Consider the following 15,480-nt stretch of genomic DNA (forward strand, 5'->3'; position numbering starts at 1 on the left):
CACTAAGTCAATTGCAAGAGCACCATAGTACGGAGGCATATATGTGGATGCCAACTCTCAGATTGCAACATGCCATTCATCCAAGACTTAAGAGTCCATGCATGAAAGGAGACTATCTTGATATAATGAGAATCAATGTGCATGATTTTTCTTATTCACACCATCCAAAATGCGATATACCATTTCCCTACAACTACTAACTAGTGAAGGGATGCTTATTTTGCTCACTCAATAAAAATAAAGAAATGGTGATGTATGATGTACTTCCTCTGATTCCTTTGCATGGATAGGGTCTTCAATAAATTCATGAAATTATGAATCTTTCCATAGCTACTTTGAGCCTGGCATTCTAGGCATATGATAATTGCTTTGAACATTGACAAAGCATTGACAAGGTTTATGAGCTGTTTGACAAAATGCCTCAAGGAATGTCACCATAGAAAGGAATTGGAGAGGTTATGCAATGTACACATAGTATGAGGAAGGATACAAATGATGAACACAAAGGCACAAAGTACTCTATTATTTGTTTGGACACATATTTCCACCTTGTCCACAGAGATATGTGTTGGTACCAACAAGGCACATGAGTTGGTAAGCCCATAATTTGAATCTCAAATCCTAAGAATGAAAGGCTACATATCAAGGAAGATTCATGGTCAAAGGCCTGCATATATATAAGAACTTTGAAAAGTATGAAGGAAAATTTTGACATGATACTTTAGGTGAATTTGTATGCTTTGAAGCCAACAGTCTTAAAATATGAAGAGGAAGGAACATTGATCAAGGAATTTGGTAAGAAATACTATGAGGTATAAATTACAAGGCAAAGAGCCTCCTATGATATTAACAAGCACACTTCCCAAGACATTAGATACAAAGACAACACATATGGAAACTGCAAACTTTTGGAAGATGATGAGCAAAGAAGGTAGATCACCTCTAGCACAAAAAACATTGGAAAGTGGTCTAGCTCATGCAAGAGAACATCCACTTACAGTTCAGTGTGGGGAACTAGTTTTGGAATGTGTCAAGGTGTATGATCAAAACTCTAGGGGCATCAAGACCTCAAGAGGTAATATCATGGCGAGGCTAGATTGGGTGTCTATTTCCATCACATTCAGATTGCTGGTAAGAGAAGAACTCATAGAAATCTCTAAAGAAGGTGCTCAAGGATACTTCAATCAAAATAAGAAAACATATTTAAATGTTATTACTAAGAGTTGGTTGGATCAAACTAGAAGAGGACAATCATAGTTACCAAAAGTGCTATGTAGAAATATCTTTAATGAAGACATTTTTGATATGATAATTCTCCTCAATAGGATAGTGGGAAATCAAACTACTGAGGACTTTCAGGATTGGATGTTTTTGTACATTAGTACCATCAGCATTGGAAAACAATTTATAGATTGGGGAGAAATGATTAGTAATGCCCTTCATCCTTAGTTAATCGAATTCAATGCAAATCATGGGTTTTACATGTCCTCATACCTAATGTATGTAATTACTAGTATGAAGTCATGGCCTGGTCTTAATCCTTATGGGGAGTATAACTTAACTATGCAAATTTATAATTATTACCCCCAGTTGCAATTAAAATAAAGCAACACACACTTCTACAAGGTGAACGATGCTTTTTCTATTCTCAGAGCCAAAGAGCTACAAGGAGATATAGGACTTCAAATTTCTCTTCAAGTAGCTAGTCTCATTAGTACTTATGGTAGCTTTTTCATACAGTACCCCCGATTCACTTACATCCGCATTGGAGGTTTTTGAGATTTTCCTCTTCTATTGCCTCACTTTGTAGATGACAAGTTGGTGCTTTCAAAAGTTTGCAGGAAAATTGGTCAGGTAAACAAAAGGTGTAGGAACAAAAGATCAATTCCTTTCCCAATCAGTATTGGGCACTACAGTTGTCTTTCTTCTTTACCTACTCAAAATATCAAGAGATCCATGGTGAACATGACTTTATACTCTTTAGTCATTTCCCATTTGATGGTAGCGGGCATGTTAAAAAAAACTTGGCATAGGTCATCAAATCATTTAGAGCATACAAGGCAAACCTGACTCAGCTACTCACAACATGTACAGATCAAAGAGCAAGCACAAAAAAATCAGTGATCATAGTTGAAAGTTAGAAGTGGAAATGTCTAAATTCGTCTCTATTTTGTTTATATATTTTTTGAAGAGATCAACTTTAGAATTAATTTTGGTTTTGGTCAATGTCTTAACTTTTTACAACTGAAGTTAAGCAATGAAAGTTAGACTTGGTTATGAACTATCTTCAGAATAGTCCAAACTCTAACTTTTTAAGTAGTTACAAACTCAAAAGGTTAGTTATTCTAGAATAGCTATAAATTCATGAATCTCAATGTAATAAGGGACTTTTTGGACTTGGACATAGGGAACACTTATGTTTTGATAACAAGGTAATTTTTGGAAAGTGTTTACAATTGTTGTTCTTGTAATTAGTCATTTCTTATGTTCTTGGTGCTAAGAAATAAAAGAAAAGAATATTTTGCATTCTCTTTCCTAATAAATCTGAATTGTTGAAGTGTTGATTCATCAGTATGAGTATTTTCATAGTATGGTGTAAATATTCATTAATCATTGAATTAGAATTGTGTTGATGATAGCTCTCTAGTGTAGTTCTTGTTTGTTTTCATTAGCAGTCTACATCAATTTTATGGAAATATTGAACTCGTGTGCTGTATTTGTCATCAATAGTTTCCTTTATACATTCTAAGTTGTAATCATCTTTATTGAAAAATCAAAATTTTATCTTATAAGGGAGCTGCCCCTCTAAACGTAGAGGAATGCCGAATATTAAGGGCTTATCCAACTATTGGAGAAATTGATTTGCCCCACACTTCTTTAGGATAAATCACATATTTTCTAAGTGAAAAATCTGTTTACCAACAAACCAACAATAGCAATATCCTCAAACATGCAATTCATGTTAGCAGCACCATGTAACCTCAAAATCAAGTCAACAACATGTAAACCCAAATCCACAATAAGAACAACATGTAGATCCTCTGGTATGTCAACCATCAGGAAATTAGGAACATATAGATCTATAAGATCATGTAGATCCTCAACCACATCAACAACCAATGAATTTCACCACCAAAATCCAACTCCACATACACACCAACTTGATTATCCATGACCAAGTGGTCTACAATTTCTATGTCAGACACAACCAACTAATCATGAAAATAAGTCTCCATCCTAGCATAAACAAGGTTAAGAATATCCTTAGTAACAACTATGAGTTTCTTTATAGGTTTCGCAACACACTCCTTCTTAAACTGATCAATAAAACCAACTTCTACCTCGACCTTGCCATGCCCTCTTTTCTCTCGAACAACTCTTTTAATCGGCTAGACAACTCTCTTTTGAATTGGTAGACTCCAACTCTAGTAGCATACTAATTTCTTCTTCGGTTCCTCAACTCTTCTAGAAAAAGAAATCTCCACAATAACATCCACCCAAGCAATCATCTCATTAATCCTTGTCTCCACTATAGTATAGATATTCACAACCAACCTAGGGTCCAATCTTCTCAAAAGCCTCTTCCAAGATCTTCATAAAACCTCTACAACAAATCTTTCCCACACAACTTGTGACAAACCTAAATTATATGCAAGTCAGATCACAACCTGCCACCTCACATGAACAACTAAAAAAAAATCACAAGTCCAAGAGTATAGATCGACAACATCACACAAACTCTTTGTGATCATACTCCAACAAGATCAACCTTCCATCTTTGCAACCATTGATCCATCTGATAAAGATCTTCTCAAGTCAACTTCTCCCAACCCAAGGTCCTAGTGTAAACTACTTTAACTTTGGTGATTTGTCTACACACTTAGGAACAATTGTGCTCTGATACCACTCGACATAGTGCAAGGAAGGGGAATCCCCAAAGGAGATGTCATAGCCTCCACCAAATAACCACATAGTGGAAGATAAAAAATAATAGAAATATTTAGATCCAAAATAATGCTAATTCTCATAATATAACCATAAGATTTATATCCAATGTGCTCGGCTATAAGGCCTTTTGGATTATGAAAAAATACATAAGTAATTGCAATAGTAATTCTGTAAGATCTCGCAAGATCCAAACCCTAGCTAGTCCAGATCCATAATATGGTAGAAAACCCCAAAAAATAATCTAAACTTGTGCTCACAAGCCACCAAGCAACCTTCTTGTTTCCAAAGCCACAACTACTAGCTCTTCTCTAATTTCTCTCCTCTCAGCTACTCCTCTCTAGCTGAATTCCACCATGCTGGATGATGAATAATGAAAAGACAAGACCCTCTACTTATGCCAAACCAAGACACAAGTTGGCCTAGCAAGTTACATTAAATAAACCCTCAAGCCACAAGTTTCATATAATAATGCCACCTATTAAATGTCTTTTTCCCTCTTTTCTCCATTATTTATTTATTATTTTCTTCTAATTTTCATCACTTTCTCTCTCCTCCACAATTTTTAATTTTTAATTTTTTTAAAATAATTTTTTTATTCCTTTTAATTTTTTTATTTAAAAAAAAATTATACCCACCTTTATTTTTGATGTAAGATGCTCCTGCATCAAGGTCTATAAGGTTGAGATAAGTAAAGCAAGAACAAGTTGAACCTCATCCCAAAAAAAAGAACAAAGAAAATGTCTAGTGGATTGGGTAAGAGAAGAAAAATATTGAAAATAGTTGAATCAAATGAGTATGATGAAGAGGAATCAAAGGATAAACCAGTTGAGAAAGAAAAAGAGAGGTAAAGAAAGTCTCTAGTAAGAAGCCATAGAAACAAAAAATTGAGAATTTGAATGTTCAAATTATTGATAAAAGTAATTTTGTATAGTTGAATAAATACAATGATTTGTACAATAATATGGATAGATTGTAGTTGGAGAATGTTGTATTTAGGCATATGATATTAGCAAATAAGAAATTTGAAGACATACAATATACAACAAGATTTGTACAATAGGTTAATTAATAGGAGAAGAAGAGTAGCAGATGAAGATAGAGAAATTAGAGAAAGTCATATAAGAAACATTGTGAGTTAAAAAATAATAATGAAATGGAGTGGATAATGAAGGGTATTGAGCCCTTGTTGAGGAATAAGAAGAGAGCAATTCTTTTGATGGGTGGAAATTATGAGGAAGTGAACAAGGAGACAAAAAATGAAAGTGTTACATTTATGACCCCTACATCCAGTGTTGTACAGACAAACAAAGATTTAGGGGGAGTAATCCCTATGGAAGAAGAAAAGAAGACACCAAATAAGTCTATAACAACAAAAAAGAAGTCTACAGAGACTTTACCAACAATTATATTAGTGGTTAAGACAATAAAGGATACATCAGCAATAGAGGATACTTTACATGTAACTATTGGAACTGATACAATGCAAGTGGACAGTACAAGGATCACCTTGGATATAATAGAGGATCCATTCAAGGATTATGGACCATTAGTTGCTGGCAATTTGGTGAGCTACATCAGATTTGAGAATGAGGAAAGTTGAAGAGGAGAAGAGAAAAGTAGAAGAAAGGAAGCTAGAAGATGAGAAGAAAAAGAAATTGGAAGAGGAGAAAAAGAGGAAAGAAGAAGAAGAAGATAAGAAAAGAGAAGAGGAGATGAAGAAGTAGGAAGAAAGAAAGAAGAAGAAGTAGATGACAAGAAAAGAAAAGAGGAAGAAGATAATAAGAGAAAAGATGAAGAAGAGAAGAAGAAAAAAGGAGGAAGAGAAGGAGGAAGAGAAGATGAAGGTGAGTGCACCTAGTTCTTCTAGGACACCCACTAGTACATTTTGGCAAATATGTGACTATGTGACTAAAATTTTTAGTCACACGACTAAAAAATTTAATCATGTGACTAAAACTGATCACATTCCACTATTTGTTGACAATTTACAGATATAAGCGACTAAATGAGTGACTAATTTGATCACCGAGTAAAATAACAAGATTAACCAAATATAAATGATGAATTAAATTACCAAATAGATGACTATATAAGTGATTGGATAAGTAGTCACCTATAACTAGCCACAGAAAAACAACTTACTAAATATACTACTGATTAAATGGCTAAAAAAATGACTCATAGTTAGTCACTAATAATTAGTCATATAGTTTTATATGTACAAAATATATAAGACATTGTACAATTATCTATATTGAAGAAAGGAAAATATAATCCATTAAAGACATTCAAAATATATCTTTACAACCTTGGAAGTGATCAAGTTCTAATAGGTGATAGCGATTCATTTGCAAGTACATAATCTTAATTTTAGAAACAAACATAGTCTTACAAATATACAAACGTAAAAGCTCTCTTTCATTAAATTATAAAATAAAGATACAATATAAAATAAGAACTTAAACTTGAATTTTTCAAAAATTGTCTCTATTGAAATACATTATAAAGATCAATACACTTGGAATAATTACATGTTGAACCTAACTTATGATCAAACTATTTGAATTATATTTAAACTTAAAAAAAAAGACAAAATAAATATAATTCCAATGTCTATATAATGTGCATCACCTAAATTATATTATTTATTATTGTAAATACTAATTAACTAAAAATTAAAATTACTTAATTATAAAAAAATAATTAATCAATGGTTATAATATAATGAACCCTATTAACTAACTAAAAATAATGGTCACCGAACAAAAATCACAAAGGGCACATTTGACATCGTTTCATTTTCACTTCCCGCGCGTGCGGGTATCAAAATTCTAACAACCATTCTCACCCAATCTAGAATGGATTACCTGATTGAGTTCAATGTTTCCCTGTCTAGGTTTATCTGAATGAAAGAGCTATACCTTTTCTTCAATCGATCACCTATGAGAAGAAATCATATCACCACTCCCAAATCAGAACCAACAAATTTATACATCCAGAGGAAGTCAAATTGTACAGAAGCGAGAAAGAAATATAGTTTTGGATTTAATGATAGCATTTTTTCCATTTTTTAGGGCAAGAAGGATAATTTCAAGTGGCAGAAAAATAGAAGGATTTATAGGCATTTCAGTCATCTCCATTGCTTCTTGGATTCAATCTTCAAGCGAGTGAGTTTTTTCCCTTCCTTTCCTCAATAATTGGTTGTTTTTTTTATGATACTCATTGTCGTGATTAGCATGATATTTGTTTTTTGAATAATCCAAATTCTAAAGAACCAATGGATACGACAAAGAAATGGAAGCGCATGATTAATTTATGGCATAGTGAACATTCACAGGCAACATGCTACAATAGAATGCAGATACAAAATAATCAAAGATCATACAAAGCATTCTTCAAATTTTCCCAAATTATCCAAATTCTAAACCCTATTATATGACAAAGAAATGGAGGTGCATGATGAGGAAAACATGTAATTTTTCAATTCTCAAATGCTATCATCTACAAGTTTACATTATGCTGAATGATTCTATGCAAATTGAAGTAGAAACCCAATTTAGAGTTTTATGCAAACACAATGCAAAGTCCTTCCTAACTTCAATCTTCTTCATGAATGTGGAGTGTTGTCTAATCCCTCTCTTCCAATACATTTAATGACAAATTCCTTAAGGCTATTCATTTACCCACTACCTTTTCAGAATCTTTGACTTTATTTGGTTCTCATTGTACAATTGCTGATCATTATTTAAGCTAAGAGGAGTCTTCTTGTCAGTGGGATTTTCCTTTATGGATGTCATGCTAAATCAACTCATAGACATAGGAATCCTATTCTTCTTTGCACTTCTAATACTTTTTCAATTCATTGCTTTTATGAGAGGGGTAGCATAGGTTGATTTTGGTGCCAATCCTTGTAAATTGGTCTGCAATGATTGTAATCTGTCATTTAGAATTTTCAACCTATTTACAAGTTTGGGTATTATTGATTCTTCCTAAAAAATAGTATGTTCTTCAAAAAGTAGTCCTAATTCCATAGAATTATTTGGTAGCAAAGCCTTTTCATCTAAAGGTAAACCATTCCTTTCATCAGCATACACAGTTTTTGAAGGTACAATTCTTGATGCTGGTGACTCATAGAGTAAATCATGATCTCTTGTGTCCTTTCATTTTTTCAAGGATGTACCATCTTCATCTAGCTTATTAGGTTTATTGCATACCTTTGAAAATTTAGGCTTGCTCATTGGAGAATAGACTTTGGAAGGCTGACTATTGAAACCAGGGGATGCCCTGTAATAGCTTGTCACCTCTGTCAATTCTATTTTTACTGGTGCTTTTTGGGGGTGAATGTAGTTACTCCCTGTACTGAATTCTTTAGGCTTATCAAGATTTTTAGATCCCTCTACAATTTCATGTTTTGCCAATGCAATATTGACTTGTGACACATCGTTACTGTAGTGTAACTATGTCTTGCAAATTTCTTGACTCTTAACAATCCCATTTTATGATATTTTGTTTTCTGCTGCTAATGATACATGGAGAGAATCGTCCTCTACTGATGCAATATTGACTTTAGCAACATTGTTATTGCAATGTATATTTGTCTTGCAATCCTGCAGACTCTCACCAAACATAGTTTCTAAGATTATGGTTCATGCCACTATTGATCAATGGAGAGAATCACGATCATTTTCTACTGGTGATTTCTAATGGAATTCTTTAGGCTCATCAAGCTTTTTAGATACTTCTAGTTGGGGCTTGTTCAAAATTTTATTGACTTCTGTCATGACATTGTGTTGTAACTGTGTCTTGTAATCCTATTGACTTTCTTCTCCAAAAGTAGGGTGTTTCCTTATCACCTTTCCAGACTTCTTTCATTTCAGTTGTTTCTCCTTGTACAACCTCTGAAGATGCCTTAAACTAAGTTTGGTAAGGTCACTATCGACAGCTTTCCCATTGAAAGCTGAGATTATCATGACCCATTTATAAATGAGAATCTATTTGAAGGATCTCCAAGCCTTGTTCTGGAGCATAAATATCAACATCCACACACTGCAATAATCCATCAATGCCTGCAAGCTTCAACATTTTTGATGATGTACTGGAGCCTTGTCTCACTAGTTCCATTTGTATTTTGAATCTTCTGTTGTATGAGTCTCCAACATTTTGTGTAGATTAGAGTCAATGCCATTTGAACAAATAGATATATCAGTGCCATTTGTAGCTTTCGACATTTACAATATAGTAGTAGAGTCCATGTTTAAGTAGGGTGATAAGTTGTCATCCTTCATGAGCTCAGACAACTTCAAAGTATTATCAAATTTATTGCATTCTATCTTGCAAGCCTCCAGGTGGAAGAACAACCTAGTTCTCTACTAAGGTAGAATCCTTCATAGCTAAAGAACATTTTACATAAGTACTACTTGCAACACAATTACCAATGCCCTCTAGAAACACAATGTTTGAGCCAAGAGATCTGTCCTAGTCCTTTGTGACCTTGGACATCTTTGGTGAAGCATCTAAATGAGCAAGTTTTTGCCTAGAATCTTCTGTTGGAAGACCATCCACAGTTTGATTTGCAGTAGAATTATCTATGCTAGATTAAAGGGCTTGTCATCTACAAAAAAGGTTTCAAAGCAAGGAGATCTGTCATGACACTCTGTATTCTCTGTCATCTTTGAGGGGACATCCCCATTCTCATCTTTTGTAGAATCATCTATACCTCTCGTAAACATAGGTTTTTTCAATGAAATATCGGTTATGTCTTTAGATAACTCCTTAAGGAAAGGTAATGTATCATCATCTGTTGAAAGCTCAGACATTCCCAGTTTACATGCCTTTGCTGGAAGGACATCGGAATCATCTATACCACAAGGTGAAATTCCAACACTATGTGTGTGTTCAACTTCAGAATTCTTCAATGTAGAAACAATCTTGTTTACAAATAAAGTATTTCGAAAAGGAGACCTCTCACCACTATTTTCTACATAAGAATCATCTATTTGAGAAAGTTCTTTCTTAGAAGCCTCTATTAGAAGGATCTACTACACCTTGTGTGTAGCAGACTGAACTACACTTGAGCAAGCAGAAATGTCTCTAATTCTCTCAGCCTCCTTGTTCTTTAATGAGCTGCTAATGTCCTTCATAGACAAGATGTTCAAGCAAGGAGAAATATCTTGATCATTCATACACTTAGGCACATCTGAAGAAGATTGAAGGTCATTCATACTCAATTCTGTGTCAGATGACTGTCAACATATTTAATCTGGTAAATTTATTGGTTAATACTAGCTGACTTAAGGGATGGAAATTATTTTATTAAAAGAGTATTCAAGTTGACTTGACAAGGTGAATCATAAATATGAGAGGTCAAGTTGAGGATTGAAGTATGGAATTAAAGAAGATGAATTAAGGAAGAAAATTTGAAGGGTAGAATATCTGAGTTGACCAAGCTACAAAGAGCATTTTGATCAAGGAGGATCAAGTAATCAAGCTAGAATTAAGATCTAAATTTGCAAAGACATTTGAATCAATAATCAAGTCAAGTAATTGTTATTCTCTAATAATTGTAGTAGTGAATCAAATCTCTTAATAGAGTTAGCCTAACATCTATTCAGCAAATCCTCTAACAAGGTGGCATTTCTAGATTAAAGTGTCTGAAGACCTCTAACAAGGTCACTCCTAATAGGGTGAATTAAATCCTCTAATAGGGTCACACCTAGCAATGTGTTTTGTAACCTTTAATAGGGTTGGCTCCTAACAGGGCTCACTTCAGAAGAGTGAAAAACAATAACTAGTTGCAATTTCCCAAATTGGGTTTCCACATTATGTGTTCATGTTATTTTATTTATGTTTCTGCATCTAAGTTAATAAAGGCTAACCACATTAATATCTTAAGATCTCTGCGCTAACCGAGTGACAATAATATATTCAGTGTTAATCAAGTTACAATAGAATATTTAGTGTTAACCGAGTTACAACAAGTTTTGGTTTTATATTGTGTTGAAATCTTAAAGGGACTTGGATTTGTTTTTGTAGTAACTGATTCACCCCTCCCCTCTCAATTAATCCTTCCCACTTCCAACATGTGGATGCATTTGTACCATTATCATTTCTATTCCTATCTTGGAGACTTCTATTTAGTTGATGTATATATATTAAATGTATCTTGTATTTCAATAAACTTGTATCTATTCTAGCATACCCTGTAATATGTGTAGTGGATATTATTCATTAGATGTATTTCATCGTATCAGTTGTATTTACACTTGCTTATGAGATTATGTACCTATTTTTTGCTCTTGATTATGGACTTGTACTTAAGATTTAGACTAATTAATATAAACTTCTTCAAATGTGACTCCACACTAGTACATTTGGGTTCATTTTTTGACCTTTATTGGTCAAAATTTTGACCCAATTTTCGACCAACTTTCGACCAACTTCGACCAACCCATTGGTGGATATTTTTCTAGTCAAAATTTTGACCAACTCATTGGTTGGTCAAAATTTTGACCAATCTATTGGTCGAAAACCTACCTAAGCCATTGTATGGGTTCAAACAGGAATTGGTCAAAATTTCGACCAACAAAGGTAGAAAAAAATTTGCATGTTGGTGGAAATTTTGACAAGGTGGAAAAAAAATTTAGGCATTGGTGGAAATTTCGACCAATGAAGGTGGAAATTTTGACCAAGAAAGGTGGACAAAAAATTTAGACATTGGTGGAAATTTTGACCAATGAAGGTGGAAATTTTGACCAACAAAGGTGGAAAAAAAATTAGATGTTGGTGGAAATTTCGACCAACAAAGGTAGAAAAAAAAATCTGCACATTGGTGGAAATTTCAACCAATGAAGGTGGAAATTTCGACTAGCAAAGGTGGAAAAAAATTTTAGACGTTGGTGGAAATTTCAACCAATGAAGGTGGAAATTTTGACTAGCAAAGGTAGAAAAAAATTTAAGTGTTGGTGGAAATTTCCACCAACAAAGGTAGAAAATGCCCAGGAGTTGGTGGAAATTTCAACCAATGAAGGTGGAAATTTCCACCAACAGCTAGGTGTAAATTTTTTTCAGGCATTCTATAAAACAATTCACATGTCTTGCTTATGATATTAAATTTTACATGCATCCTACACTCTCTCATCCAGCTGATGATGGATTATGCAAAGTGATCTGAAACCATGATTCTAAAAAACACACAATCAAATCCAAAATGGACTTGCACTACAAATGGATTGTGGAAATCTGATATTGTTAATTTTGCATGCATGTCTACTAGGACAAATGTATGTTTAAGTTGTGATTGTCCTGGTAGACATGCATGCAAGTTTACCAATATCAGATTTCGACAATCCATTTGTAGTGCAAGTTTATTTTGGATTTGATTGTGTATTTTTTAGCATCATGGTTTCAGAGGACTCTGCGTAATCCATCATTAGCTGGATGAAAGAGAGTGCAGGATGCATGCAAAATATCATATCATACGCAAGGCATGTGAACTATTTTATAGAATGCCTGAAAAAAATCGACAATAACTAATATGAAGAATATATAATTAGTTATATGATTGAGACAAATCATGTGCCAGTGAGTTGGTCAAAATTTGAACCAAAAAAATTTTGACCAATGGGTTGGTTGAATTTGGTCAAAAATTGGGTTAGAAATTCGACCAATAAAGGTTGAAAAATGAACCCAAATGTACTAGTGCAAGTATGCTCGCCAAGTTGACTCTTTGAGTTTAGTCATCAAGTCACTCCACCAAAGTGCCTCATCAAGGTCAGTTGTTAGGTCCGCTCATCGAGCTTGCTCACCAAGTCGCGTCTCTAAGTGGCCTTGCTAAGTCGGCTCACCAACTTGCCCCACCAAGTTGCCACTTTAAGCCCACTCACCATGTTAGATCGCCAGGTCATCTCCCCAAGTCAGCTTGCCAAGTTGACAATTGAAGTACGCTCACCAAGTCGACTTTCTAAGTTCACTCACCAAGTCCGCCCCCTAAGCCAACTCTCCAGGTCAACTCACCAAGTCACCCCCACTTGCCCCACCAACTCACCACTTTAAGTTGACTCACCATGTTAGCTTGCCAGGCCGACTCCCCTAATTTAAACTCCTTATATAGAAATAAATTTTATAATCAAAATCTACAAATCACGTGTATTTGTTCATTAACATTTTTGCATTTTAAAGTTAATACTAGCACCACCTTTGACTGAAGATAACCACCAAATGTTTGTTGAATGAACATAGTCACATGTGCTATTGGATGAATGGCTTCCTCTCCACTAGCTTCATCAAGGCATATTGACTACATAGTATCAACTGAAAATCTAAAAGGAAAAAGAAAAACAAGATATCAATCTGTGTGTGTGCGCGCACATGCAAGCATGCATGCGTGTGCCATGTAAGTATGTTTAAGCACATCAATGGAGATTAATTTTTGTGTGCACATAATTTGTAGCATATCCTTAAATACTCCTTTCTATGAGCATTTCTATCTTGATATATGTCGGTATGATTTAAAAATTGAAAGACTCTAAGAACTTTGCAATTCATGTTACCTCAAAAACTCATGAGCATCTTCCTGTTTTCCATATCTAAGGTGATTGCCAATGTTTTTAATTCTAGAAAGTATTCTAATTGGTGATAAGGAACCATCTCCTCCTCTCACCCTCGAGACAAGAAACTCAAGCTTACACATGAAGCACCAGTCTTTCTTCTGACCTGAGCAGACCCAACAAATAGTATATGTTATTGTTTTTGCAAGCCACAACTAATATTGCAATGCTTGTGTCTAAGGATAAATCTACTGAGAAATGATAACATACATTTTTGAGAATGCGATCCATGGAGTAGATAGGCTACAAGAGGTTTTGTGTATATTAGACACTGAAGCACCACGTTAGCAAAGCAACTGCCAATAGACCAGTGGAAAGGCAAAGATCATGAATAACAATCTACCCATAAACTAATTCTTTATGTTTAAAAATTACAAGAATTCACAAACAAGATGTACCCTAACCCCTCCCCAAATTGAACCTACAATTTAACCTATTATACTTATATTACAATGTAAACGACACAAGATTATAAATCAACTCATGAAGATATTATCATTCTACCATTCTGAACTTTGAGATTGGTTTTTCTAACAGTCATTTGGATTGCCATAGACCATAAAACAAGAGGGAAAAGCATGTGCTCTCAAATAGAATAAAATTTTGGCACATACCTATCTTCCACATTCCAATTCCAATGGACAATGTCACCAACACAGATATTATGCCGAGTTATTGATAATAGATTCTAATGCATACATTCAAATGGAAAATATGAAAATAGACAAGTGGAACAGCCTCAGTTATTTACCTTTGGGAACACCCAGTTTAGGGAAAAATCTAGTGCATGTTCTTGCTCTGTTGTCTATGTACCTTTCTATGCAATAGTGTTCTCTCTCACATGTGGGGGTAAGGGAGACAAGGAGGCTCCTTTGTTGTCTCCTTGGCTATGCAATAGTTCTGCAACACCCTACCCCCCCCCCCCCCCCCCCTCTCTCTATGCAATAGTTCAAAGGTATAATCCACATTTGAAATGTGGAAAGTTACCAAATTTATTGTAGTTTACTCTCTTTTGTTCTTTTTCATGTAATAGGAGACCCTATAGTAATGGAGTTGTGTTTCCCTAGCACACGATCTAATTCATCATTCAATGCAAGACCCTGACCAAGAAGCTCCTCGTCCCTGCATTAAATTTGAAATAAAGGTGAACCAACTAGATAATGGGCTAATAAAACATGCTTTATTGCTAGTGAGAAACATTAAAAACTAGTCCACTTTGCATTTGTAACCTTGGGCAGGGTCTTAGCAACATCCTCACATTGAACCTTTGATGTAAAGGAGAAGTACACAAGCTCACAACCCTCAGGAAGGCTTTCTTAGATCAGAAGTTTCTGAGTAGACACAAATCCTCACTAATAATGCTGCTGCAATTTTCTTATTTAAATCCAAACAAAGTTGTATTATCTTGGGCAGAGGAGACTACTGTTGTTTGTGGTTAAGGATCCTTTAGGTCAGTAGAATCACATGCAAACTAGATGTGACATTGCAGTAAGAAAACTATAATAAGAGCTAGGAGCTTGCCTAGTGATCAAGGCTTGAGACTGGACATTGCATGAAGTATTTGTAGGCATTTGAGTCTCAAGCATCACCAAGTCAAAATCAAACTGAAAAGGAAACTTGGCAAATAAAACTAAATAAAAATAGTATTCTTGAGTAAGCATCAACATTGTATGAACAATTCCATTACAATGCACTATACTTGGTACAAATATATTGTTGGCTGAGTATAAAGAACATTGGTGGTGAGTTCAAGTCCAACCTGCAAAAGAAAAGACATTTACATAAGAACTAAGCAATCGTGTCTGGCAAGAAAAGATAAATAGAGATTTTCGACTGAAATTACGAATTGATGCTAAAAAACATAAACCATAAGAATTGTTCTATAGAATAATAAAGAAGAAAGATGAACAATCAAACACCTGAAGGA

General features: G+C 34.4%; 1 pseudogene; it reads right to left on the reverse strand.

Moving 5' to 3' along the window:
• LOC149546724 (uncharacterized) overlaps positions 1 to 15,480 on the reverse strand; it is a 183,945-nt pseudogene that overhangs the window by 75,457 nt on the left and 93,008 nt on the right.

This window comes from Cupressus sempervirens, chromosome 7 (assembly GCF_028749045.1).
Source record: "Cupressus sempervirens isolate cs-2001-9-10 chromosome 7, ASM2874904v1, whole genome shotgun sequence".
NCBI classification, from domain to species: Eukaryota; Viridiplantae; Streptophyta; class Pinopsida; order Cupressales; family Cupressaceae; genus Cupressus; species Cupressus sempervirens.